This window comes from Schistocerca gregaria, chromosome 1 (assembly GCF_023897955.1).
Source record: "Schistocerca gregaria isolate iqSchGreg1 chromosome 1, iqSchGreg1.2, whole genome shotgun sequence".
Lineage (NCBI taxonomy): Eukaryota > Metazoa > Arthropoda > Insecta > Orthoptera > Acrididae > Schistocerca > Schistocerca gregaria.
In genome coordinates, this window is record NC_064920.1 from 532810958 (window position 1) to 532834927 (window position 23970).

Here is a 23970-nt window from a genome sequence, read left to right on the forward strand (position 1 = left end):
GAGATACCGGATCCTGCAAGTAACTTGTGACGTCACACTAGGAGGCTTGTTCGCCACACTTCTGAAATGCTCGGCTCCGTGCATGGCCAGCGACAAACCAGTATTCAATTGAAAAGGTACCGACAAAACGTCTTAATTTAGTCGTGTGCTATCGAGAACTTGAATGCATGTAAATGCGCAGACACAAGGATCAGTGATCTTCATTTGGAGCCCAGGAAACGTCGGGATCCCGGGCAATGAACTTGCTGACCGCCTGGCCAAACAGGCTACCAGTAAACCAACTCTGGCGATTGGCCTGCCGGAGACTGGTCTTGGGTCGGTCTCCTGCCGCAAAGCTTTCGCGATCTGGGATAATGAATGACACACCCTATAAACTACGTGTTATCAAGGAGAAAACTAATGTGTGGCGATCATCCATGCAAGCCACTCGCAGGGACTCCGTTGTCCTTTACCGGCTCCGCATTGGCCACACTCGGCTAGCACATGGTCACCTCCTCCGTGTCCCCCCTAGGGCATGGGTGTGTGTGTTTGTCATAGTGTGGGTTAATTTAAGTGAGATTAAGTAGTGTGTAGGCTTATGGACCGATGAGCTCAGCAGTTTGGTCCCATAAGACCGTACCACAAATTTCCAAATTTCACCACCTCCGTCGCGAAGAGCCACCTCGGTGTCGCTGTGGCTCCCGCATGACCGTCGTCCACATCCTGTTGGAATGCCCAATATCAACCGCTCTGCCTCGGGTGTTGGGTGACAGTGCCTCAATGGCTGTTGTTTTACGTTTTATTCGTGAAGGGGGATTTTGTCATACAATGTAAGGGTGGGCGTATGGCCTTCTCACACAGGCCTCCATCCTCCCTCCGTTTTAACTCTGCCTCACCCTTTCTTTGTTGTTTGTCTTGGTGTTGTTCTTGTCCCTGTGTGTGTTCATCTCGCCTTTTAGGCTGGAGAGTTTAGTGTGTTGCAGAGTGGCTGGTTCATCCTTTTTTATTCGTGCGATCAGCCAGCCTCTGCCATCTACTATATTATTTTAATACCTTCCATTACTTTTCCATTTAGTGTACGTTTCCCCCTTTTGGTTAGCTTCCTCCGTTTTCTCTTTTCTTGTGGTTTTCCGTTAGTTTCCCGCCCCTTTCGTTTCCTCGACTCATTTTGGGAATTGCTCTAACTTAAACGTTGTTGGCATGTTGCTGGCACTGCAATCTCATGTGCTGTGACGTACGCGCTACGGCCTGTATATGTCGTGGACCTTGTCTTGAACCATGATGTATCTGTGTAGGTACATTCAGGTCCTAAATATGTTGCGAATGGTGTTGGTAGCAAAGAATTATTAAACTAAAATGTCAGGCGACGTTCCATGCATATGCAGTTTCTCACGTATCTCAGTGTTTACGAAGTCGTATCTCCTGAATTATTGCAGACAGGTGGTTCATACACCTACTGCTGTTGTTGCCTGACAATAAGGGATATGTGGACCGTGTGTGTGTGTGTGTGTGTGTGTGTGTGTGTGTGTGTGTGTGTGTGTGTGTGTGTTGGTTCTTTCCGCGCCTTCCTCTCGCTGCTGCAGACGTCGCAGGGCGCGGCGCCGCCGTGTTGCGCGGCGCCGGTGGGTTGGGTTGTGTGCTGTGGGCCGGCTGGTGCTGGTCTCTTGGCAGCCCCGGCTGCGGATGAGGCACAGAAGCGGCGCTTTGTTTGAAGTCCTCGTGGCTCGAGGGCGAACATCGATCGCGTCCGCGTCGCTGGTCCGCGAGCGGAAGGCGGACTTCTGTAGCACTGGGGTCGCACATCTGCAGCCTCTGCCTCACTCCTTACTCTGGGGACCCGATCCCTTCTTTTAATCAGATTGTGGTAAAAAGTTACATTTTCCCCAACTCGTTGCGAGACAGCTTTATTCCTGCACTACTGGCCATTAAAATTGCTACACAAAGAAGAAATGCAGGTGATAAACGGGTATTCATTGGACAAATACACTCCTGGAAATTGAAATAAGAACACCGTGAATTCATTGTCCCAGGAAGGGGAAACTTTATTGACACATTCCTGGGGTCAGATACATCACATGATCACACTGACAGAACCACAGGCACATAGACACAGGAAACAGAGCATGCACAATGTCGGCCCTAGTACAGTGTATATCCACCTTTCGAGGCAATGCAGGCTGCTATTCTCCCATGGAGACGATCGTAGAGATGCTGGATGTAGTTCTGTGGAACGGCTTGCCATACCATTTCCACCTGGCGCCTCAGTTGGACCAGCGTTCGTGCAGGACGTGCAGACCGCGTGAGACGACGCTTCATCCGGTCCCAAACATGCTCAATGGGGGACAGATCCGGAGATCTTGCTGGCCAGGGTAGTTGACTTACACCTTCTAGAGCACGTTGGGTGGCACGGGATACATGCGGACGTGCATTGTCCTGTTGGAGCAGCAAGTTCCCTTGCCGGTCTAGGAAGGGTAGAACGATGGGTTCGATGACGGTTTGGATGTACCGTGCACTATTCAGTGTCCCCTCGACGATCACCAGAGATGTACGGCCAGTGTAGGAGATCGCTCCCCACACCATGATGCCGGGTGTTGGCCCTGTGTGCCTCGGTCGTATGCAGTCCTGACTGTGGCGCTCACCTGCACGGCGCCAAACACGCATACGACCATCATTGGCACCAAGGCAGAAGCGACTCTCATCGGTGAAGACGACACGTCTCCATTCGTCCCTCCATTCACGCCTGTCGCAACACCACTGGTGGCGAGCTGCACGATGTTGGGGCGTGAGCGGAAGACGGCCTAACGGTGTGCGGGACCGTAGCCCAGCTTCATGGAGACGGTTGCGAATGGTCCTCGCCGATACCCCAGGAGCAACAGTGTCCCTAATTTGCTGGGAAGTGGCGGTGCGGTCCCCTACGGCACTGCGTAGGATCCTACGGTCTTGGCGTGCATCCGTGCGTCGCTGCAGTCCGGTCCCAGGTCGACGGGCACGTGCACCTACCGCCGACCACTGGCGACAACATCGATGTACTGTGGAGACCTCACGCCCCACGTGTTGAGCAATTCGGCGGTACGTCCACCCGGCCTCCCGCATGCCCACTATACGCCCTCGCTCAAAGTCTGTCAACTGCACATACGGTTCACGTCCACGCTGTCACGGCATGCTACCAGTGTTAAAGACTGCGATGGAGCTCCGTATGCCACGGCAAACTGGCTGACACTGACGGCGGCGGTGCACAAATGCTGCGCAGCTAGCGCCATTCGACGGCCAACACCGCGGTTCCTGGTGTGTCCGCTGTGCTGTGCGTGTGATCATTGCTTGTACAGCCCTCTCGCAGTGTCCGGAGCAAGTATGGTGGGTCTGACACACCGGTGTCAATGTGTTCTTTTTTCCATTTCCAGGAGTATATATTATTCTAGAATTGACACGTGATTACATTTTCACGCAATTTGGGTGCATAGATCCTGAGAAACCACTACTCAGAACAACCACCTCTGGCCGTAATAACGGCCTTGATACGATTCAGCATTGAGTCCAACAGTGCTTGGATGGCGTGTACAGGTACAGCTGCCCATGCAGCTTCAACACGATACCACAGTTCATCAAGAGTAGTGACGAGCCAGTTGCTCGGCCACCATTGACCAGACGTTTTCAGTTGGTGAGAGACCTGGAGAATGTGCTGGCCAGGGCAGCAGTCGAACATTTTCTGTATCCGGAAAGGCCCCTACAGGACCTGCAACATGCGGTCGTGCATTATCCTGCTGAATTGTAGGGTTTCGAGCCGGGGTCGAATGAAGGGTAGAACCACGGGTCGTAACACATCTGAAATGTAACGTCTACTGTTCAAAATGCCGTCAATGCGAACAAGAGGTGACCGAGACGTGTAACCAATGGCACCCCATACCATCAAGCCGGGTGATACGCCAGTATGGCGATGACGAATACACGCTTCCAATGTGAGTTCACCGCGATGTCGCCAAACACGGATGCGACCATCATGATGCTGTAAACAGAACCTGGATTCATCGGAAAAAATGACGTTTTGCCATTCGTGCAGTCAAGTTGGTAGTTGAGTACACCATCGCAGGCTCTCCTGTCTGTGATGCAGTGTCAAGGGTAACCGCAGCCAGGGTCTCCCAGCTGATAGTCCATGCTGCTGCAAACGTCGTTGCACTGTTAGTTGTTGTCTTGCAAACGTCCCCGTCTATTGACTCAGGGATCGAGACGTGGAGCAGGATCCGTTATAGCCATGCGGATAAGATGCCCATCATCTTGACTGTTACTGATACGAGGCCGTTCTCCTCCTTACACGAGGCATCGCAACAACGTTTCACCAGGCAACGCCAGTCAACTGGTGTTTGTGTATGAGAAATCGGTTGAAAACTTTCCTCACGTCAGCACGTTGTAGGTGTCGCCACCGGCGCCAACATTGTGGGAATTTTCTGAAAAGCTAATCATTTGCATATCACATCATCTTCTTCTTGTCAGTTAAGTTCGCGTCTATAGCACGTCATCTTCGTGGTTTAGCAATTTTAATGGCCAGTAGAGTACTTCATACAGCTATCTGATCTTCGGCGTCCTTCCGTAGCGCTACATTTCAAAAGCTTCTATTCTCTTATTGCCTATATTGTTTGTCGTCCATGATTTACTGCCATATAAGGCTATGCCACAGATACATATTTCTCCAATGCCTTTCTAACACTTTAAATTGTAATCACCATTAAGATATCTCTCTTTCTGCAAAGTTTTTGGTATTACCACCCCAAATTATGATTAATTTTGCTGTTACCAATTATTTATCTGTCCAAATAGCGTAACTGTGCCCTAATCTAATTTCCTCCGAATCAGTTGATATATTCAACTAAATTCCGTTACCCCCCTCTCATTTGTGTAGTGATACAAATGCCACTGTTAAAACTACTAGTGTTACTAGTTGGCATTTACTTACTTGTTTGTCTAATGTCGCAACAATGGGAAAGGTAGGCCACCGTGGGCTTATAGTAGGAACCTTTTCAGCATTTACCTGACGTAATATAAGGAAACGGCACAAAACTAAAAATCAAGATGACCAAATAGAGACTGGAGCTTCCTTCCGTAAACAAGGTCTGTTCAAAACGGAGCATCCTCATAAGGTTTATCTCCAGTGTACAATACTGCTTTGTTTATTTAGTGTTCTTCAAAAAGTTCGGGAATAATGTAAAAGTGCAGTGTTACACTATCCAGTCATTCCTCTTACCGATCACCGCATCCACTACATGCTCTACACATACATTGTTTCACAGTGTAATACTGCATACACTATGAGCTGACGTTACGACGCGTACCACAAACTGACTTCAGCATCATGATGACGTATACAGCAACTTCCTGTTTACTTGCATGTAGAATTTAAAGAAATCGTCTCTTTATAAAAGTAAGATGTTAAGGTCAGCAATATAAACATAGATTAGCTTAATTTATTGCAATGCTTTGTTGTAAGATTTTCCAGAAAAGAAACGGTTTGTAGAAAGTCTCTTCCGGAATCATAGAGATGTTTTACTCCTCTGTTATTGTCTTTTTTTTTTTACTAAACACCTACTTCGTTACCTAAGTAATCCTTCGATATTTAGAATTTATTGCTTGACAGGTACATTTGTTTTTAAATAAATATATTTTAGTATTCATTTTAATGACCCTAAGCAGTTTTTTTTATGCGGAATTGTATTTCTTATTGATATTCATTTTTCACTTCAAGTCACTTTCGATTCCGCCCAAGCGATCCTCCAAGACCTTCGTCATCTTTGAATGACAGTTTCATAGGTAAACCTTTTCATTTTAACTTCTTGCTCGTGAAATTTAGTGCCCCTGTCCAAATTTATGCGTGGTCCTTTACTACTTGCTCAGTGTACAGATTGAATAAGATGACAGGAAAGACAACAAACCTGTCTCACTCCCTTTTGAACTACTGTCTCCCTTTCATGTCTTCAGACTCTTAAAACTGCAATCTGGTTTCTGTACAAATTGTGGCTAACCCTTTGCTCACTGTTTGTATTTTATCCCTGCTACCTTCAGAAATTCAAATAAATGAGATTGGATCAGTCTGGCTGATGCAGATACCTCACGATAATAAGTTGTTTTGTCGTTTGTAGTGCGGCGGTTTGCGTTTTCGTCGACACTTTCCTTCTAAAGTTCGCAAACGGATCCCAGCACTGAGTACAGCTCAACTTCTGTCCAGTGATCACGTCGAACAGCTATTTATGTAAATTGCCTTGACCTTAAGAGAGATATTATTTCAGTTTTACCTGAGTTTTAGAAATCCCATCAGGTCGCAACAAAATAACACATCGAAGTAATTGAGAGGCCTGCGGCTGGATTTGCTCTGTTCGAGTTTATATTAGGAAGTGCTTGACCTTAGATGAGAATCATCTCATGATTTGGCGAAACGCTGTTTATGCAGTTCAGAGAACCAGCATTCGCGGCAGACTGCAGACCGAAGCTGCTGCGAAGGACAAAATAATGGAAAATACAGCTCATACAGATGCATACGTGAACAACTCTCCTCTTGCTCCATTTGCGTTTAAAAAATAAAAGAAAATGATTAGCAGCAGAATAACTGCCAATATCACAAGTCCGGTACCTCGCTACAGTGGTTTGAGGAGTGTGACAGAGAATTTACGTTAATGTGTTGGCCACTAGATTCGCCTCATACGAAACCTTATGGGCGACATGTGAGACGCTATTGGATGCCAGTTGGGCGCTTACAAACTGCTGGCACGTAGTTTATGGGAATTTCCGTAACTGTGTGTAGAGATCTGATGCGTCATACCTACAAAGATCTTGTCGAATCCATGCCACGCACACTCGTCGCTGTACTGCGTTTCAGAGGCAGGCCAACATGCTTGTAACCAGGTGTTCATAATGATTTGGTTCGTCAAAATATGTGTCAGGGCAGCTCTATTTTCTGGTTATCGCGAGTGATTAATCACTTGATAAAGTTTCGAAGCTGTACTGGCATGACTGGCGTGAAATCGTGCCGATACACGCTGTGAGGCAGTGACTCACAATGGCGTAGAATTTTTAAAAACTGCAATCAATGAATTCCTTTACACATAGGTGTTTCCTGCGTCAGATATTTATCATTGATAGTGGAATATCATCCCAATTACTTAAGAGGCGCAAATTGACTCGCACAATACATCCTCGTGCCCGTTATGTCAGGTAAGAACATGAAAATGCTAAGCTCGCATCTACTTACGTATCATGGTAGGTGTATAGACTATCCTTACAGTTTTCCTCTGATGACTTGTAAATAACGAAAGTAACAGTCTAATAGATGTGAAAATTAAGAACTTAATTTGAAATCAGTTACAAATTAGTTGTTCCCATTCTGATAGCGTAGATTAGAAGCATTAACAGGTGAGTGACCCGATTGACTTACTGTTAGATTGTGTATGCCGGACAGAGCCTCGAATCCTGAACCTTCTCTTGTGGAGCCAATTCTCTCATTGACTGAGCTATCCAGGTACGATTCATGACCCGCTCTCACAGCTTCAATCCTGCCAGTACCTGCCTCTTACTTTCGAAACTGTACAGGCGCTCCCCTGCATACACTGGGGGACTAGCACTCATGGATGCAACTATATTCTAGAGAAATGCCAGCCCATGGGATTGTGTCCAGAACGAATTATCAATCTGCAGTAGTGTGTGTTCTATTTTGGAAAATTACTGCCACATTAAAATTGTCTGCCAGATCTGGATTAGAACCTAGAACCCAGTCTTTTGCAGCCATTGCTTTTATCAGTTGAACTATCCAGGTGCTCCTCTGTACAGAGTGAAGCTTCATTCTGAAAACAACTCTTAGGCGTGCCTAAGCAATTTCATCGCTGTACCCTTCTTTCCAGTAGTGCGAGTCCACCAAGGTATACAGAAGATACTCTGTGAAGTTCGGAAGGTAGCCGAGCGATACTGGCAGATGTCGGGATAGGTCAATCGGTAAGATATCACCGGCGAAAGGGCCAAGATTGATGGTTAGACTCCCAGTGTGAGAAACAGTTTTAATCTACTAGGAAGTTTCAAATCTGCACAAGCTGTGCTGTGGAATGGAACATCCATTCAGATTTACCCTTTGTATGACAAATCAAGTGTTTACTTACCTACACCGCGTGTCAAAGAAGTTCGGAGACTGATTTTTTGCCTGGCGTACGGCCGATTACAGCGCAACAATTACTGTGGCGGTTAGTACGAACAACTGTAAACAAGAAAACAACAGATGTGCATTCGATCAGTCGCTTGTAAGAAAATAAATGTTAAGTACTGGACGTGCGACCATGGCGTGTCAGCGTTGTTGTGTGACAAACCATAAAGAAGCAACATCTCTAAATCAAGTGTTCAAGACGTTCTCCACAAAGTTTTGAAAAAGAGAAAAGTGCGTGCAGAGTTTGTCCCGCACACCTTCACTCCTGTACGAAAGTCGACGTGAGGACGCCTTCTGCGTCTCGATTGAAAGGCGGTCAGGTCTTTTTCAGAGAAATCACTGATGACGAGACTTCGTGTTACCAATAGGGACCTACCGCAAAACGCTAAAACGCAGAAATTCATTTGCTTTGACGACATAACCGACATTCAAGACAGTGTGACCGGCGGTTTGACTGCTGCACAGGACGACTCCTATGACGGTTTCACATAGTTGCATGAACGTTCAGTGTGTCGCACTTAAGTGGGAGGAGACTTGTAGAACACTTAAAGCATTGACTTTTCTGTTTTTTATTAATCCAGTCTCGGAACTTCTTGTAGTGACGGTGTACGTAGTACAGCTGTTCAAGAGATGATGGCGGAATTGCCAAAGAGCCAACTGTGTTGTCGTTGGGTACCAAGGTTGTCGGCTGCAAACAAATGAAGAATATTTCACACCTTCCGAATTACTACTATAGCTCTAGGACTAATGGCGTAAAACTATAATCAGCCAAGTTATACAAATATTTAGAAATAACGACATGTAGAGATATGAAGTTCAACGACCATATGGGCTCAGGTTAGATATAGCAAATAACGGGCAATGATTCAGTGGCAGGATACTGGGAAACTGCAGTTTATCTGCAAAACAAATGGTTAAAGTGACTCTGAGCACTATGGGACTTAACTTCTGAGGTCATCAGTCCCCCAGAACTTAGAATTACTTAAACCTAACTAACCTAAGCACATCACACACATCCATGCCCGAGGCAGGATTCGAACCTGCGACCGTAGCGGTAGCGCGGTTCCAGGCTGTAGCGCCTAGAACCACTCGGCCACCCCGGCCGGCTATCTGCAAAACAGATTATACGCAGAACTGTTCTGCTGTCCATACTCTAACAGTTCTCAAGTGCCTGTGTACACAAGAAGTCTGATTAACAGGGTACACAAGTAATGTGGATGCGAATTGTCCGAGGCTTACTTGACTAAATGCGTACAAAGCTTAGCTGGCGGAACTGGAAGACTGATGTTAATCTCGCGAGAACCTGTTTAAGTACATTAAAGGGCCCCCTTTCAGTGCAGAAACGATGCAAGTTTTCAGCCCATTACATATCTCTTGCGTAGAAATCATGCAGATAAAACTAGATGCGCAATAGCCTTTGGAGAGACGCATAAGGGATCATTCTTCTTACAGTCCAAGCGTAAATGGTACTAAATCACCAAATATTACAAGCCGTAGGTAATGAAATCTCTCCATTTGCTGTTTTTTTGTGATCCTTCCTAGGCGTTTGAATACGTAGAACATGTTCTCAGTTTTATGGAATTGACGGCTTTACAAACAGGTGGTTTCAGTCATACTTCACAATCAGATTGCAAAAGGCTGCGCTGAATAATCCAAACTTTGTTGTAAGAAGAGAGAATTTTATTCACTGGGGAGAAGTGACGAAGGTACTCCCACGGCGCTCCACTTTGGGTCCAGTCCTATTCCTTATAAAGAGTGTTCCAGGAGCGTTGACCAGTATTCTGGGGTGTCACAGAAACTGACATTGAAGCAAAAAATTTCAGATGGAATGCGGATTGTGGCTGCAACGAATGCTGGACGACCAGGAACTGGTGATCGTGTGTTCCGGAACGTGGAACAGGGGTGCCACATCTGTGTTGCTCTACTTTTAAGCGGATCTACGCGACTAACAGCAGCAGTCAGAAAGCAACGTGTGTCGTGGTATTTTCCGTGTAACAGGAAACAGTACGTTCCTGAAAATGAGTCCCTGCACTAAACTTTACCATCTTGGTCCTCACTAAAACTTCTAGAGTCTGTAAAGGGAATTCAGTTACACAGGGTGAGTTACAGTGTGTATTACATAGGCCCCTCAGATAACGCGGTAGTCGTACTCATTGGTACTGATTATCTGCCCCGCGTTTTCAGTCAGTTCTCTTTCTGACTACGTACTCCATGCATTAGGGCGGAATGTTTTAAATTCTAATTTTATTTTGTTCTTAATATATTGCTACATTTGAAACTCACTCTTCCCTTACGTTCGGAGAAACGTATTAGACCTCAGAAAGAGTTTTTAAGAAACGTTCACCCGGGCCATAAAAATGTCGACAAAGTTGCCCGGCAACAGTGTGATCACACTAATTGCAGCCTCATGTTCGGCAACATTGCCTGTCACTGGCGCCCGGCAATGTGTGTGTCAATACACTTACGGGACAAGAGTGTTTACATGAGCCGGCTTCCGAAACTTCAACTCGGGAACTGATGTTGGATGCATACCTTTTCCAGAACGCTGAAACACAAACAAGTGATTTGCCCGAGAATTGGCGGGACCAATATCAGTACGAATGACTCTACACCCATCAGAACTGGTTTGGCGACCACTAATGGTGATTCATGCAGAAATGTATAATAATTAACTGTTATAATTAAAACTTCTGTGCTTGAGTCAGTGCAGACGGAAATCCATTCACTGTATGGGTACCCATCTTGATTGGAATTACGTTCAGACTTCGTGCTGCAGGATTTGCTTTGGTAGTAGTGTTAGTGTCATTACTTGCCATGAGGCACCAGTACAGATATGGCGACGTAGGGCTGAAACATCAGTGTGCATCAGTTTCGCAGATAATCAGCATGGTTCGGCACAAGGTGAGCAGGGCTCTACTCGTTAAAGTGTTTTCTCAAAACAACAGCAACGGTTCTGCTGGTCTTAGCGAGCATCGACGCAGTAAAGGAATATGTAGGGATCAGCTGTCACCGGAGTTGAAGAACATGATTCGGGACAGTGAACACACACAATTGTCGCATTTTGGGATAGTCACCGACAACGAACGTTCATGAGGTGCCCTTGCATAGTGAACCCGTCACTGTGTGGTTTAGCTTCACAGCACAGTTCATAATTGGTCCATTTTTCTTTGAGGGACTCGAACCCCAAAGACCAAGGACATTACAGTGATCTGCTCCATCAACATATGATCCTTGCTCTAAGGAAGAGGGGTGCTTTGGACTCAGCTGTTTTGATGCACGGTGAAGCTCCAACCTGGTTTGCTCGGTTACTCTGCAACACATTTGGGGGAAACCGAATCATTGGTCGATCGTTTCAAATTCCGTGGCCACCAAGATAACCAATTTTTAACCCTTTTGATTTCTGGCTTCGAGGTTACCTGAAAGGCAGGGTTCATCAACGGGGTGCGAACATACGTCAGAGGTTGAAGATGAGCATAGCGAGGGAGATAACGAATATACCACATGAGATGTTTCAGCCAGCTGTAGAGAAATCTCCAGTGCGTTCCAGGATGTCATGGTTGCAGATAGTCCTCATATTGAGCAATGTTTGTAACCTGGAAAGTAAACATGCTATGCAATTAACAAATGTTACTCTCTAATGCAGAAAGTAAAATTTGTCTCGGTTGTTTATTTTATTTTTCATGTCGTTGCTAACGTTTCTACCCAGTTTATTGTCCTACGATCACTTGTTTTTCATGGGGGGGGGGGGGGGGCTCTCAAGTAGAAAACCATCCTGTTCCTCTTTAAAATGCACATCTCATCGATATTCCTCTTTATACATGTTCTTAACGCTTTGGTGGAAGGACTTACGGCGTTCATTAAACTAGTTTAAAATAAGCCAAATGTTTGTTGTTATTTTATTGAGGTTCAACAGTGCAGCGAGAGAACTATTAACTTCATAAATGCGATACATCTACGAGCAGTTATGGCACGTGAATAGTCGCATAAAATCGTCGTATTAATAAATAAAAAATTGCAACTGCCTATATAACACACACGATGAAGCTTCAATAAAGTTTAGACGTCGTAAGAACCTTTGTATGAGGGACAATTAGATGAAAACCCAACACCCGCCAGAACGGGGCCATTGAATGGTTCCCTGCAAGAGTACTCACCAGGCGCGTTAAGACATTTATCCTACTGGGAGACGAGACCATCAGTTCCTGTTTCGTAGAACGCGGTAGGTCGCTGACGGATTCAAACCGCGCCCACTGTTGCAGTTCCTCGTCCAATGGAAGCCGACGGTCTGTGCATATCTTTCTTCATGTCACCAAAGATGTGAAAAACATACGGCGAAAGGTATAAAGGATGTTGCATTGTTTCCAAACCAAATCCTTGAAGTGCAACCTTCGTACGATTGGCAGTGTGGAGGCGGGCGTTATAGTCGAACAGGATGATTCCGTCCTTCAGCATTCCTGGCTCTTTAACTGTATGGCACGTCGCAGTTGGTGCAAAATGTCTTCGTGGCGCTGCGCACTGACTGTGGTTCCACGCTCAAGGAACTCGACTAGCAGAAGGTCCCTGCAGTCGGAGGAGGAGATCAATCATGAAGTTTTGGATTCCTTGGCGGGGGAGATGTGACGTTTCCACTGTTGACTTTGCCTTTTGCCCTCGGGCTCGAAATGGTGGCACCACATTTCCTCCTCTGTGACGATACGGGACAGAAACATGCCCTCCTTCGTGGTACCACAGGAGATGACTCTGATTGGACGCCAATCTATCCTCTTTTTACGTTTTTTATTTTTTTTAATGTCCGGCCGTCAGGTAATGTAGGATCCACTGCTCACAAATTTTGCGGTAATGCAAGCGGTCTTTGATAATGGCATGCACGGAGCCACGGCTAATGCCACCTGAACACGAATTTCGTCCTCCGTGGTTCGTCGGTCTCCGCGGTTAAGGCCATCAAGCTGCCCGTTTCATCAGGGGCAGTGGCCCGATAGTCTGCCCTGGGCGCGGATCATCTTGCGGTGATGTGCGCCCTTCCCGGAATCTCCTCAGCCACTCGTGTACACACGTCAGGGACTTCAGGCATTCTCCTACACAACGGACATGCGACGATGATTTTCACGTACTGCAGCAAAGTCAGCCACCAGAAAACCAACCACAGCTCTCTGCTCTTTTTTACTTGCCTCCCAAGTCAAGAACTGGATGAACACACTAGGCGAGTCCGCCGACAGCCGTCGTAACCTAACAGCTACCTGCACAATGCAGTTTGTAGGCACAATTCATCCTGACAGTCATTACCGGAGCGCCACTTTCGAAACTTCACAGAAGCTCTCCTACGTTACTTGTCTGGCTAGCACTCCTGCAAGATAGGGTAGCGCAAGAAATGGTTTGCCACATCCTACAGCGCTCATACATACAGCGATATTATCACACAGTTTTTGCTGAGAATGGGTTTATATTCATATTCCTTCTCTTGTCACTGCTTTCTCTCTCTCTCTCTCTCTCTCTCTCTCTCTCTCTCTCTCTCTCTCTCTCTCTCTCTCTCTCTCTCTGTGTGTGTGTGTGTGTGTGTGTGTGTGTGTGTGTGTGTGTGTGTGTGTGTGTCGACAATAGGACGATAGCTTCGCTTTGTATTATGTTCTTGTTGTGGGGGCTACTTCTTAATTAATGAGAACACGGATTTATGGACAGCCCTGCAGGATTCATGGTGTCAGTTCCCTCCAGCACTACTTCAGACATTAGTCAGGATCATGCCACGTCGTGTTGCTGCACTTCTGCTTGCTCGCGGGGGCCCTACATGATATTAGGCAGGTGTACCAGTGTCTTTAGCTCTTCTGTGTGTATTAATTTCGAGTATAAGACACAACTGAATTTTGGAGGAAATTTTTCGAAGAAGAAAGTGAGTCTTCTGCAACTTAAAATACAGTGTCCATTACACTTTCTACGTAAATGTGTTTACTTTTTTCTTGATTGATTCGTTTTGTCGGTGAAGATATTAAATCGCTGGTCCGAGTCTGTCTCCATGCGCTTGTTGTATCATTAGATTTTTGTTAATGAACCCACTTTTGTAATTGCACCTAAATTTCTGTATTATTGGTTAGACTATTGACTCGGGGTCTGTATTTGTAACCACTGTACGACGATAAATAATTATTAAGAAATAACATAAATAAAAATTTTAAGTTATTATTTTGAATATATTGATGCTACCCCCATTTTCAGTTTCTGATTTGTAACAAATTTTTCGTTGCAATAACGGACAACCTACGCTGCTGCGAGAGGAGTAAGATTTAGTTATTCTCGCACGCCAGCTGTGAGTGAGTAGGAGCGGACCTGCAACTTGTTCTTCGGAACAACAGTTTACTGGTCGCTGCATTGTCCTGCTGGATTTATCCAAGTACGTCGGAATGCTCAATGGACATCAATGGATGCAGATGATCAGACAGGATGCTTAAGTACGTGTCACCTGTCAGAGTCGTATCTTGATCTATCAGGGGTCCAGCTGCACACGCCCCACACCATTACAGAGCCTCCACTAGCTTGACCAGTCCACTGCTGACATGCAGGGTCCGTAGATTCATGAGGTTGTCTCCATACCCGGATACGTCCATCCGCTCGACACAATTTTAAACGAGACTCGTGCGACAAGGCAACATGTTTCAAGTCATCAACAGTCCAATGTCGGTGTTGGACCCAGGCGAGGCGTAAAGCTTGGTGTCATGCAGTCACGAGTGGGTCTTCGGCTCCGAAAGCCCATATCGATGATGTTTCGTTCAATAGTTCGCAGCTGACACTTGTTGGTAGCCTAGCATTGAAATCTGCAACAATTTGCGGAAGTGTTGCACTTCTATCACGTTGAACGGTTCTCATCAGTCGTCGTTGGTCCCGTTCTTGCAGGATCTTTCTCCGGCCGAATCGATGTCGGAGATTTGATGTTTTACCAGATTCCTGATATTCACGGTACACTCGTGAAATGGTCGCACGGGAAAATCCCCACTTCATGGCTACCGCGGAGATGATGTGTCTCATCTCTCGTGCGCCGGCTATAATACCACATTCAAACTCATTTAAATGTTGATAACCTGCCACTGTACCAACTGTAACCGATATAACAACTGCGCCAGACACTTGTTGTCTTATACACTCGTTGCCGACAGCAGCGCCGTATTCTGCCTGTTTACATGTCTCTGTATTTGAATACGCATACCTATACCAGTGTCTTCGGCGCTTCAGTTTAAAAATGCCCAGTGTTCGACATAAAATTCTCGCCAGTCTTAAAAATGGTCATATATTCTATGCTGCGGGAAACCTATCTCTATGTGGTAACACTGGATTCAACTGTTGGCAGCAGTGCACCGATGTGACGAACATGAGTAGCGGAGATTCACAAGCTTACTAATACTCCCCCCCCCCCCCCCCCCCCCCACGTCCCCTCACGCCATGCCATCTACAAACTCAGAACACTGTCTAGCTTATGATGCGTCATTGAAGTCTATGATGCGAGTGAACCTGAATTGAAAATCTTTTGTGGAATCGGTAACAGAGTAATGTTTTTGTTAGTACATAGCTAATTTCGTAATGGCTAATTTGTGACAGGACAGCGAGAGAAACCTTTACTTCCTGCTTTATGCCGGCAGTCGGCTTAACATTAGGGTATTGAGGCACCCCACCAAGACAGATAAAAATTTTTTGCCTCAGTCTCCACTACCTCCTAAGGCGGCCACTTAAACGCAGGGGTTATCCTATCAGGCGATAGAACCACTCCAAAGCAACGGCGGCGGAGAGCTGAAGTACCAGGGCTTTGCGAAGCAGGACGCTACACTCACAGCACATAGGTTGGATACGCGTCAATTTTGTCAAGCCAACGGGAAGATAGTTTCATGTAAATAGTGAAGAAAGAGGCGAATTTGGGAGAAAAATTTCGACGCTCTTCTAAGTGCGAAATGTTACAGACTCTCCATAACTTGTCGGGTTACGATGTGCTTGGTGCAAACTAGGCCGATCCTCTCACGCGACGTTCATACGTGGTCGACTGAAACCTTGATGACGCATATGACTACCCTCACGCTACCATGCACTCAAACGTCGGACCACTGCCACGTTTGAATGCCCCACGAATCTGGGTATTGCAGGATTCTATCCGTTTAGAAAATGGAAACACTTAACGAGGCCCCTTTCAGATTCCGTCAGGTGCTGATAACGCTGTCTCAGAAGGGCACGCGGTATCTGCATGCCCTTCACTATTATCACTCATTATCTGACATTGTTCACGTCTTCATACACCTTATTAGACGTAGTAACAACACTAAACACGAACAACACTAGTGGATTCTGGTGACCGTTTATCTGTGCCAGAGAAATGCCACTCTTACATTTACGTACCCGTCGACAGTGTGTACGTCTAGGAAGTTATACTGACATCCAACCATGTCTTCTGGGGGCTACACATTTTTGGCAGGCAGTGTATAACGCAGTACGGAAAAAAGCTGCACAGATATTTCACTCAGAGCTTGATAAATTTTCAGAACAGTGCAAAAATTGGCAACATGCTTCAGTTTTTCAGAATTGTAAAATTGTGGAGTTCACAAAATGCAGAAACCTGGTATCCTATGACTACGGCGTCAGTGTGTCACAGTTGGAACCACTCCACTGATGCAAATAACTGTGTATAATAATTAGTGGGGATATGAAGCGGAATGATGACGTAAGCTCCGTCGTAGATAAAGTAGACGACAGCCTGCTGTTCAAACTGGAAAAATGCAGTCATTCTACAAAGATATGGCTGCTGGCAAATCCTAGTAGACTGCTCTAATTTTTGGACTAACGCCAGGTACATCTAACAAGTCTACTGGTGAACACACAGAGAAGGGCAGGTTTGCTTGACCAACGGAAGTGGTGAGGAAACTGCACTGGAAGACGCTCGTAGATGGAAATGCCAACTAGTCCTGTGAAAGCCTTCTCAGAAAGTTTCAAGAACCAGTATTAAGTTTGGAATCTAGGACTATACTGCAGCTCCCTGCGTATAGTTTTCGTAGGGAACAAGAATAATAGACACAGAGGCAATTTAAGCAACCATTCTTGCATCGATCCAATGCGAAAGAGACAGGAAGACACCCTAATACCTATTACATTGGTAAGTACCGTCAGCCATGCACTTTAGTCATGTGCGAAGTGGGACTGTAGATGTTGGTACTTACTATCTTGCATTCAGCCTTTTCTTCATAGCAAGTACTGCCAATGTTACTCTGCTAAACACGAAGTACCGGACACTGATTCACACCTAGACGTTACTGAGTTGAATATTCTCTGCTGATATGCATACATGTATATTTTTATGGAAATAATGTTAATTTCTCTCTTCCTGCGACAGATTCCGAATCCTGTATTTATACTGTTTCGTACAATCACAGCGCTGTAAGAGATATCGTCTGACAGTTGGAACGACATTAGCGCCCCTGTCACCAAAGAACCCAGCCATATGATTACCTATTTCTTAATTATATTTCAACATAATTAAATAAGCAGCTATTAGACTATGTTTTTGAGTCCGAAGTATTAGTAAATTATCAAGCGAAATGAATGTCTTGAAATAAATGTAAAAAGTGCTAAAACTTACTTACGAAGAAATACTTTCGAATTTGAGTGTAATTGTTGCTTACTTTACTAAAACCAAGAAAGTACAAACACAGTATGACACACATAAGAATAATATATTTCTGTTGCTACCTGGTCTTGTTATGGTAGGCTACACACAATTTTGTGTGTAGCCTAATGATTCACAGATTCTTACACTATACACGCGTTAGGGAACAGCTTTATTGCTTTTGACGGCTTTGAATAATTTAGATATTGCATTCCATGCAAGTTTTCTACGTTCCACTTTCAATGATTTGACTGGAAATGTAGCGAATAAAACGTAACATTGTTGGGTAGGAATACGACCCCTCTCTGCAAAAGGTGATGTCTTCTGCTATTAAGAAACAACACTCTTTAACAAATATATCTACGTTACAAGAGAATCGTAAACAAACAGTTCCATTTCATATAGGGACATACATAAATTAATACTTGTTCCATAGATCATGAATACGACATTGCGTAATGATGTGGAACGTGTCACTTCACCGAGTGAGGTGGCGCAGTGGTTAGCACACTGGACTCGCATTCGGGAGGACGACGGTTCAATCCCGCGACCGGCCATCCTGATTTAGGTTTTCCGTGATTTGCCTAAATCGCTGCAGGCAAATGCCGGGATGGTTCCTTTGAAAGGGCACGGCCGACTTCCTTCCCCGTCCTTCCCTAATCCGATGAGACCGATGACCTCGCTGTTTGGTCTCTTCCCCCAGTCAGTCCAATCCAATCTAATCGTGTCACTTCAACGTAAGTTTATTTTCGAAAAATAATTAATTGTTTTTACAGTTACTACATGTCTAAAAATTCATCTGTTGAGTAGGAGGAGTTGTCATTCAGAAATTCTTTTAATTTGTTTTTAAATGTTGATTGACTATCTGCCAAACTTTTAATGCTGTTTGGCAAATTATCAAAGATTTTTGTGGTAGCACAATTCACTCCTACCTGTGCAAAGTCAGATTTAACCCAGAATAGAGAATATCATCCTTTCTTCTAGTATTGCATCTATGCACTTGGCTGTTATTTTTGAATTGGGATGGGTTATTAATAACAAATATCATAAGTGAATATATGTATTGCGAAGGTACTGTGAATACCCCAATTTCCTTAGATAAATGTCTGCAAGGTGATCTTGTGTGGGCTTCTGCTATTATTCTAATTAGACACTTTTGTGCAGTGAATTCTATTTCTCGTAATGATGAATATCCTCAAAATATGATGCCATATGAAAGCAGAATGAAAGTAGGCATAGTAAGCTAATTTACTGAAATGGTTATCACCAAAATTTGCAATAACCCTAATAGCATAAGTAGCTGAACCTAACCGATTCAGCAGATCATCAATATGTTTTTTTCCAATTCAATTTCTCGTCATTGCACACACTCGTAAAATTTGAATATTCCACCTAAGCAACATACTTCTGTTCATAGTCTATATTTATCAATGGTGTTATGCCATTTACTGTACAGAATTGTGTATACTGTGTTTCCTCAAAATTTAGTGAGTCCATTTTCAGAGAACCACTTTATATATATATATATATATATATATATATATATATATATATATATATATATATATATAAAGAACAATAAGGGACCTAAGAGTGGACCCTGTGGGATACTATGCTTGATACCTTCCCAGTTAGAGAACTTTGCTGATTTTTGGAGACTATCTGTACTGTTAATTTCAACCTTCTGCATTCTTCCACTTAAATATGAATTAAATCATTTGTGCACTGTCCCACTCATACCACAATACTTAAGCTTATCTAGAAGAATTTCATGATTCACGCAGTAAAAAGCCTTTGAGAATCATAAAACATCCCAATGGGTGATGTCCGATTATTTAATGCATGTAATATTGAATCAGTGAAAGCATATACAGCATTTTCCATTGAAAAGCCTTTATGGAAACCAAACTGACATTTTTTTAGTACTTCATTTTTACAAATATGTGATGCTATTCTTGAAAACATTACCTTTTCAAAACTTTTGGATAAAGCTGTCACAAGTGAGTTCCGGCAGTAGTTGTTAGCCAGACCTATCCCCTTTTTTATGGAATGGTTTAACGATAGCATATTTCAGTCTGTCTGGAAAAATGCCCTGCTTCAGTGAACTACTGCTTATGTGGCTGAGAATCCTACTTATCTGTTGCAAACAAGTTTTTACTACACTGTTGGAAATGCCATCAATTCCATGTGGCCTTTTACTTTTTAGTGGATTTATTATTTTCCTAATCTCAGACTAAAGGACGAAATACTAAATGTCTTTTTCCAAAGCTGTTTCACAGAGGAAGACTGCACTGTAGTTCCTTCTCTAGATTGTCGCACAGATGACAAAATGGTAGATATCGAAATAGACGACAGAGGGATAGAGAAACAATTAAAATAGCTCAAATGAGGAAAGGCCGCTGGACCTGATGGGATACCAGTTCGATTTTGCACATAGTACGCGAAGGAACTTCCCCCCCCCCTTCTTGCAGCGGTTTACCGTAGGTCTCTAGAAGAGCATAGCGTTCCAAAGGATTGGAAAAGGGCACAGGTCATCTCCGTTTTCAAGAAGGGGCATCGAACAGATGTGCAGCACTATAGACCTATATCTCTAACGTCGATCAGTTGTAGAATTTTGGAACACGTATTATGTTCGAGTATAATGACTTTTCTGGAGACTAGAAATATACTCTGTAGGAATCAGCATGGGTTTCGAAAAAGACGATTGTGTGAAACCCACCTAGCGCTATTCGTCCACGAGACTCAGAGAGCCATAGACACGGGTGCCCGTGTAGATGCCGTGTTTCTTGACTTCCGCAGGCGTTCGATACAGTTTTTCACAGTCGTTTAATGAACAAAGTAAGAGCATATGGACCATCAAACCAATTGTGTGATTGGATCGAAGAGTTCCTAGATAACAGAACGTAGCATGTCATTCTCATCGAGAGAAGTCTTCCGAAGTAAGAGTGATTTCAGGTGTGCCGCAGGGGAGTGTCATAGGACCGTTGCTATTCACAATATACATAAATGACATGCTGGATGACATCGGAAGTTCACTGAGTCTTTTTGCAGATAATGCTGTAGTACATCGAAAGGTTGTAACAACGGAAAATTGTATTGAAATGCAGGAGGATCTGCAATGAATTGACGCATGGTGCAGGGAATGGCAATTGAATCTCAATGTAGACAAGTGTAATGTGCTGCGAATACATAGAAAGAAAGATCCTTTATCATTTAGTTACAATATAGCAGCTCAGCAACTTTATGCAGTTAATTCTATAAATTATCTGGGAGTAGGCATTAGGAGTGATTTAAAATGGAATGATCATATAAAGTTGATCGTCGGTAAAGCAGATGCCGGACTGAGATTCATTGGAAGAATCCTAAGGAAATGCAATCCGAAAACAAAGGAAGTAGGTTACAGTACGCTTGTTCTCCCACTGCTTGAATACTGCTCAGCAGTGTGGGATCCGTACCAGATAGGGTTGATAGAAGAGATAGAGCAGATCCAACGGAGAGCAGCGCGCTTCGTTACAGGATCATTTAGTAATCGCGGAAGCGTTACGGAGATGATAAACTCCAGTGGAAGACTCTGCAGGAGAGGCGCTCAGTAGCTCGGTGCGGACTTCTGTTGAAGTTTCGAGAACATATCTTCACCGAGGAGTCAAGCAGTATATTGCTCCCTCCTACATATATTTCGCGAAGAGACCATGAGGGTGGCATCAGAGAGATTAGAGCCCACACAGAGGCATACCGACAATCTTTCTATCCACAAACAGTACGAGACTGGAATCGAAAGGAGTACCGATAGAGGTACTCAAAGTACCCTCCACCACACACCGTCAGGTGGCTTGCGGAGTATGGATGTAGATATAGATTTCAGTAGGACAGGTGGGTTGAAGTTCAATTTTATCAAATTCCATAGGTATTGCCTCTTCCATATACTGACTAGCATTTTCTAATGAATTGTTAGATCTTTTTTCTGCAACATTTAAATAATGATTATTAAAAATGTTTTCTACTTCTGACTTTTTGTTAGCAAACTTTTCATTGAGTTCGCATAGAAATACAATCTTCCTGTCCTCTTGGTTGCCTTGTTCTTTTTTAACAATATTCCCAATTGTTTTAATTTTATTGTCAGATGTGCTAATCTCATACATAATGAACATACTTCTAGGGTTCTTAGGAAAGTTTAAATTGTGGCGTAATTTTTCTAGTCATTTTTATTGCAGTTCATGCGCTCCCTTTTGTGAAAACTGCATTACACACCAATATAAAGGATAGTATGAGAGTGGTTCGAAAAGTTCTTAGAATGGAATAAAAAAAACACACGTACATCACTGAAACTTTTATTTTTCAATGTAGTGTCCTTGTAGATTAATGCACTTGGTCTAACGATGTTTCAGTGCCTTGATCCCATCTAGAAAATGAGTTCCCCCCAGGCCTGCAAAATAGTTGTCAACTCCAGTTATCAATTCTTCGTTTGAAGTGAATCTTCGTCCACCCAGAAAAATTTTCAGCTTTGAGAGGAGATGGAAGTCTGACGGAGCCATTATCAGGTGAATAAGGCGGGTGTGGCGACAATTAATAGCTTAGTTCGTGTAAATTTGCCATGGCGACGGCACATGGGCGCGGTCGCGCGTCAGGAGCCGCGGCAACCATCTTGCAGATAATTTTTTCAGTTCTAATTTTTCAGCTAAAATGTGATATACCCTTTCAGATGACCCCTGGCAACCGTGAGCAATTTCACGCACTTTCAATCGGCGATCCTCCATTACCATTTTATGCACTTTTGCAATGATTTCTGAAGTAGTGATGCACTCTTGATGATTCCGAGAGCTTTTCAAAACCACCCTCGTATAAAGTGTAGCTTACTGTCCGCTTGGAGCGCTGTTGTCACAGTGTATAACAAAAATGTGTGGGAGTGTCGTGACTGTGTGTATTAGACTGGTACAGTCCTGCAGTTACGTATTTTCTCTTTGCCATGGTCGCTCTGTTTTACTCTTAGATTAAGAGAAATTTCACATCACCTGTTGATAGTCCGAGCAGGTCAGGTATCAGTTCTTCGTAAGATCTTCTTCCTGCATTAGGCAGACACGTGGTAAGTTTCCTTATTTGTTTCATACTAGCACCCATCCAAACTCGCATCAAATGAACGTCAAATTTCTCATCAATCAGTCGGAAATCTCGGTAAGTGCTTACGTAAGTTGTGCCCTCCTTGGAATTTTTCGTAGTTGATGTAGAGCACGCAACAAAATGCTTGTCGAAGATGACATGTCTTAATTTTGTAAAGCAAATACCTGAAGTGAAGCACAAGTCAATCTAGTCCATTGTAGGCAGTTTAATTTGTCGAGTGAATGTGCTCCCTGCTCCCAGATAGTGATTTTTGTGAAATTAGTTGCCCCGCACATGGTAGCGTTATCTTCGCTCTTATAATTTTTTGTTATGTAGATCACTGATGATTGTTCCAAGAAATTTCTGAGAAACGGTAGATGTCGGTAACTTGCTGCCTCAATGTTTTGGCGCAGAGCCTTCTGGCATTCGTCTGGTGTATATTATTGTGGCCGAGGTGCATAGAGCCCTATAAAAACCCCACCGGCGAATGCACGCTATAGTGTTCAGTCGAAACGGAGACGGTATTTACGTTACTTGAGCGTATGCGCCTCTGCTGTTAGCTCCGTGCGCCCTCTTGTACTAAAAGCTCGCCTTATCGAGATCAGTTCCAGTATTTTCGTTTGCTGAAATGACAGGTAGACGCCGGTTTCGCAGACCTCGAAGTTTTCCAGGATCGCATGTGGTATCCAAATGAAAACGGCTCTGCCGATAGATAATGTTTCCAGATAGCCATATTTCCACAGATTTTTTATGATCGTTCCAAAACCTGTATCTATAGATCATAATTTTTATTTCCTTGTGATCTTTCTAATGACCAGTAGAAACCGTGTTCGGCGATAGCGGATTTAATTTCGTTCATCATATTAGATGTTTCAGGGAAGCCTGCAACGGTGTCATTAATGATTAAATAATGAAAACTGAACCGGTTGCGTATTTTATCATATTAGAAGTTTCAGGGAAGCCTGCAACGGTGTCATTAATGATTAAATAATGAAAACTGCACCGGTTGCGTATTTTTTGAGAATTTATTCTGACTTTCAAGTGCATTTGTGCACTTAGTTTCCCTTCCGATAAATTGTAAAAACCGTTTTGATTT

At 44.0% G+C, this 23970-nt stretch overlaps 1 protein-coding gene across 8 annotated transcripts in view; it reads left to right on the plus strand.

Annotated features, from left to right (window-relative positions):
- Positions 1-23970, plus strand: part of LOC126355190 (protein retinal degeneration B) — a 533358-nt gene that overhangs the window by 193037 nt on the left and 316351 nt on the right. Inside the window, exon 1 of one of the 8 annotated variants that reach the window (XM_050005442.1) lies at positions 22768-22860. The exons of the other annotated variants lie outside the window; for them this stretch is intronic. The gene's annotated coding sequence lies outside the window, so the exon portion shown is untranslated. Of the gene's footprint in view, positions 1-22767; positions 22861-23970 lie in introns of those variants that run through there. 8 annotated transcript variants of the gene reach the window in all.